Source organism: Bombina bombina, chromosome 1, assembly GCF_027579735.1.
Source record: "Bombina bombina isolate aBomBom1 chromosome 1, aBomBom1.pri, whole genome shotgun sequence".
NCBI lineage: Eukaryota > Metazoa > Chordata > Amphibia > Anura > Bombinatoridae > Bombina > Bombina bombina.
Window position 1 is genome coordinate 1434539078 of NC_069499.1, and position 5969 is coordinate 1434545046.

Genomic DNA, 5969 nt, shown 5'->3' on the forward strand with positions numbered 1-5969 from the left:
GGAGGGAGTTTGCATTTATATGGCTGTAATCTTAACACAGAGCATGTATATGACCATATTGTAATTTAACATTTTAACTTAATGATTTCAAACCTTCCTTGCACAGGAGAACATCTTAGGATAACATAAACAGGTATGTCCTTCAGATTAGTACGGTGAGATCTGGTAGGCATTGTCAATGTCCATGGAGGGTACCCCAGGGTTGGGACCCTCCTTTGTTGTAACTTTCAGAAGTCTCACATTGCAGTCGTAAGCTCATTGTTTGCAATTGAACAGTGCAGTGAAAAGAAAAAGTTCCTTCCTTGTAGATCAGTTAGTCCTGTGCGGACATGTGGAAGTCCTCTGAGCTCTTCTGCCGCACAGAGGTGACATCTTCACTGCCAACTGCAAGAGCTGCATAGAAGGCCTGTGGGTCCCCTCCCGGTCTGTAGACCGCAGACTTGTTGTTATGGATCGCAATCAGTGAAACCGGGAAGCCCCACCGGTACTGCACTTTGTTTTCTCTAAGAACAGCAGTAATACCGCCAAGTTCCTTTCTTTTCTGTAATGTCACTGGAGAAAGGTCTGAAAAAAGTTGGATTTTCTCTCCTGCATGCGTTATGGACTGTTTGGCCCTGGCACATCTGAGTATTTCCTCCTTTTCTTTAAAACTTAGAAATTTAATTATTATGTCCCTGGGCGGGCCCTTGGGTGGTGGTTTAGGCCGAAGTGCCCTATGTGCACGCTCCAGAGCAATCTCAGGGGAGTTAGGTGTGCCTTTTATCGTGCGGAAGAGGCTCTGCAGATACCCCTCTATAGCAGGTGGGTGTATAGATTCGGAAACTCCTCTGACCCTTATATTGTTTCTGCGGCAACGGTTTTCAAGGTCCTCTAGTTTGTCAGAGAGGACCTGCATGTCCGCGTGTTGTTGCTGTATTTCTATACTGTTATTTTGCACTGTAGTTGCTAACTGCCCTTGTTCTAGTTCTGATTTGGATACTCTGCTTTCAAGGGCATTAATGTCTTTCTTTAGGTCGCCAAAGAGACTCCTCATCTCCTGGAGTACCCCCTGTATGTCTTCTTTTGATGATAAGTAGCGTAAGTCTCCCTTAGTTAAAGGTTGTGACTGTTCTACATTTTGTGGAGTCAGTTCTTTAGTTGCTTGTGATCTTTGACTGTCCGCCATTTCTCTAGCTTGTGGGTCAAGGTTTGTATCTAGTTGTCTGAGGTATCTGCTCAATGGTCTAGCAGCTGTGTTCTTGTCAGCTTTATTGTTTTTTTTAATAGGCATCCCCACTTTTGAGGGGGAATCTGGGCATATGCGTGTGTGCTGTCTCTTTAAATAAATGGACTGCGTGGTATCTGGTAAGCCTTGTTAGTAGGAGAGGGCTTTCTTATTAAGCAACTGTATTGTATGTAGATAGCTGCACGATCAGACTCCCCTGCATGTCTGCATGTTCACTGTTTAACCTTTAGTGCAGATTGAGCATGCAAGGTACCCTGCTTTGTTAGAAACATTCACAGCTGCAGGATAGCACAATTGAAAAGCCTGCTGCGCAGTGTTAAAGTTTAATCCGTTATGAGGGTTAGATGGTAAACAGGGCTATAATGCTGCAATGTATTCGTGTTGTGTCTCTGTGCAGCTACTTACAAGTGCCTCTCGGCCACAACGCTCCCCTCCTGAATAGCCGGGTCAGTCCGGTCTAGTAATGGCGTCGCCACGTGGTCAGCCGTTCCGGTGCGTGTCTCCGCTGGTTTAGAGGATGCGATCCATGCAGGATATCTTACCGCTTGTGGCAAGTGCGGTGAGTAGAGAGCTTTATCCCCGGTTGGGTGCGTTGCGGTCACGTTTGATTGCGCTATAGTTTGCCTCCTGCTGCAAGGCTATCAGAGCTCTCGGTACTCAGATGCGCTTTAGGCCGCAGCCTGCTTGTCTCTCATAATTACAGTACCTGCGTCTGTGTAAAGCACCGAGTGTTGCAGTCCACTGTGTAGCCGGGATAATCACCTGCACTTTGTGGAAGTTTTGAAGGACTTTGAAGGGTCTTTTAGATAGTTTAGTGCATGTTGTTCACTTTGGGGATTAGGAGCTCTTTCAGCAATCAGCCATTCACCTGCGTGGCCAAACTCCGCCCCTGGACAGCACTTTTTTATTGGTGGATGAATTTATCCACCAATCAGCAAGAGCAACCCAGGTTGTTCACCAAAAATGGGACGGCATCTAAACTTACATTCTTGCATTTCAAATAAAGATACCAAGAGAATGAAGAACATTTGATAATAGGAGTAAATTAGAAAGTTGTTTAAAATGTCATGCTCTATCTGAATCACGAAAGAAAAATTTGGGTTCAGTGTCCCTTTAAGATGTAGATTTTGAATAGATATTCTTGTGAGCTGGAACAACACAAAATATTGCAACACAAGATGGTCGCTGCTCAGGCGTGACTCCATTTTAAGGAATCTGTATTTAGTTGAACGTAAAGGAGAAGCAATTGAGGTTAGATGCCTTCCAGGAGCTACTGCTGACAGGGACATGAATCATATTTTGAGAAACAAAGGATTTACAATTGATACAAATAAAGGTGACTTTCATGCAATAAGTATAAAATACTTCATGCTGAAAGCTCCTTTATTTGTCAGAAGTGTTCACCGCACTAAGCTGCTCAGGCAGCACACGGCAGATCGCTACTTTGCTGAGAGGTGATGTTCCAACCTATTAGCCAATAGCCGTGCTGGTTTTCTGGCTTGGCGCCAGTTGGCATGCACGGCTATTTGCTAAGAGATGGAAATATCTCCTCACAGAAAATAGTGTTCTGCTGCGGGCTGCCTCAGCAGCTCAGTGCGGCAAACGCTTGCAACAAATAAAGGAGCTTTCATGATAAAGTATTTTATACTTCATAACTGAAAGTCCCTTTATTTGTTCCAATTGTAAATCCTAGTGTTTCACAAACGCTAGGATTTACAATTACTTTAAGACAGCAAGGAAGGAAATTGAGTTAGATGTGATTGTTCATTAAGAAACAAATGAACTAGCTAACAAATATGATGCTGCTGTTCAAAAAGAGTTTTGTGACCTAGGGAATCAATTAGAGCATGTGTCATGAATTGTATCATTTTTTGGGGTTTTATTTTTTTTAGATTAGTTTTTTGGGCAAATCTAAAAAGAGCTGAATGCCCTTTTAAGGGCAGTAAAGAAGAACTGAATGCCCTTTTAAGGGCAGTAAAAAAGAACTGAATGCCCTTTTAAGGGCAGTAAAAAAGAGCTGAATGCCCTTTTAAGGGCAATGCCCATACAAATATCCTTTTCAGGACAATGGTTAGATTAGGTTTATTAGTGTTATTTTTTTATTTTATTTTGGGGGGTTTGGTGGGTGGGGGGTTTTACTGTTAGGGGGGACTTTGTTTATTTTTAATGTAAAAGAGCTGTTTAACTTAGGGCAATGCCTTTACAAAAAGCCATTTTAATGGCTATTGGTAGTGTAGCATTAGATTAGGGGGTGTTTTTATTTTGGGGGACTTTTTTATTTTCTTAGGGATTAGGTTTAATTATTTTATTTTGGATAATGTGTTTATTATTTTTTGTAATTATATTAACCTAATATAAAAATGTTTGTATTTTCTATTGTAATGTAGTTTATTTTTATTGTAATTAAGGGGTTAATTTAGTGGGGTTAGGTTAGGGGACTTAGTCATTTAATTAGCTTTTTGCATTGTGGGGGTTGACGTTGTAGGAGTTAATAGGTAAATTAGGTTTAATGCGTTGTGGGGGCTTGGCAGTTTAGGGTTTCATAGATGTATTAGGTAGTTTGCTATGTTGGGGTTTGCGGATTTAGGGGTTAATAATTTTATTAGGTAGTTGTTTTTTTTTCTTAATACTTCGTGCGAGCGGTTAGTTTGTTTTTTTCTTAATACTTCGTACGGGCGGTTAGTTTTTTTTACAAAAAAATACTTATTGTGGGCGGTTAGGTGTTTGCCTTCGCTGCGAGGTGGATTCTTTCACCACCCTGCCATTTTCGGAACCCACCTGGATGCAGCTTGGCTGCATTCAGGTGAATTATTTTGGCTGCGCGCTCAGCCAACATTCTGTATATATACTTTTTAAAAGAAGACAACCTAAGGTATTAAACATGGGGTATTTTGACTCTTTCCATGCAACCATTTTACCCCCAATCTATGCCAAAGTTTGAAAAAATAGCAATTTAAGAATACATTTACTAAGAAAGTTAAGGGTTACTGCCAATTAACACCCCAATATGTGTTCAGCAGCATCTCCTGAGTACAGTGATACCACCCATGTATAGGTGTGTCGGTTTCTCTGGGGGGCTAAAAGGCCTTAATTTTAGGGGGCGCATTCCAGTTTTCAACTTGGAATTTTCACATTTGTCATCATGCACCCATGTTCTATTTGGGACATTTCTGAAGCCGGCCAATAAAATGTACCCCCATCAAACCATATATTTTTGAAAAGTAGAAACCCTAGGGTATTTCAAATGCTGGTATTGTAAAACTTTCCATGCACTAATTCAACCACTAGTCTTTGTCAAACTTTTTGTAGTAATTTTTTAGTGTTATTTTTCACACACATTGTACTTTAGGCATGGATTCTCAGTTCCTGTTATGTGTTACTGCCAAAAAACACCTCAATATGTATTCAAAAACATCTCCTGAGTACAGTGATACCACCCATGTATAGGTGTGTCGGGTTCTCTGGGGGCTAAAAGGCCTTATTTTTAGGGGGCGCAATCCAGTTTTCAACTTGGAATTTTCACATCGGTCATCATGCACCCATGTCCTATTTGGGACATTTCTGAAGCTGGCCAATGAAATGTACCCCCATCAAACCATATATTTTTGAAAAGTAGACACCCTAGGGTATTTCAAATGCTTGTATTTTAACACTTTCCATGCACTAATTCAACCACCAGTCTGTGTCAAACTTTTGGGTGGTCATTTTTTTCTGTTATTTTTCATACACATTGTACTTTAGGCATGGATTCTCAGTTCCTGTTATGTGTTACTGCCAAAAACACCTCAATATGTATTCAACAACATCTCCTGAGTACAGTGATACCACCCATGTATAGATGTGTTGGTTTCTCTGGGGGGCTAAAAGGCCTTATTTTTAGGGGGCGCATTCCAGTTTTCAACTTGGAATTTTCACATTTGTCATCATGCACCCATGTTCTATTTGGGACATTTCTGAAGCTAGCCAATAAAATGTACCCCCATCAAACCATATATTTTTGAAAAGTAGACACCTTAGGGTATTTCGAATGCTGGTATTGTAACACTTTCCATGCACTAATTTAACCACCAGTCGTAGTCATTTTTTTGCATTATTTTTCACACACATTGTACTTTAGGCATGGATTCTCAGTTCCTGTTATGTGTTACTGCCAAAAAACACCTCAATATGTGTTAAAAAACATCACCTGAGTACTGTAATGCCACCCATGTATAGGTGTGTCGGGTTCTCTGGGGGCTAAAAGGCCTTATTTTTAGGGGGCGCAATCCAGTTTTTCAACTTGGAATTTTCACATATGTCATCATGCACCCATGTCCTATTTGGGACATTTCTGAAGCTAGTCAATGAAATGTACCCCCATCAAACCATATATTTTTGAAAAGTAGAATGAAATACAAGGAAAGAGGCGCCGTATGTGTGAATCTGTAACAACCAGCATCAAAATTAGAACAAGTGCAGGGTACTCACAATATAGAAAGGCACTCAAATGTGCCTGTAGATGCAGGCTGGTATTCACAGCAAACCAGCTAGCTGTGCAAGGCACTCCAGGGAATCCTACGATAGGAGTCTGTATGTCTTAGCAGACTGTAGAAGGTCGGTCCAGCAGTATGAGGATCAGGAACTAGGTGCAAACAAAAGCGCACAAACTGTGAATCTGTATGGACCCAATATTTAGTTTACAACCTGTGCAGGGTACTCACATTCTGTAGCGGCATTATTATACTTTCTGAGCTACCTGCCGATC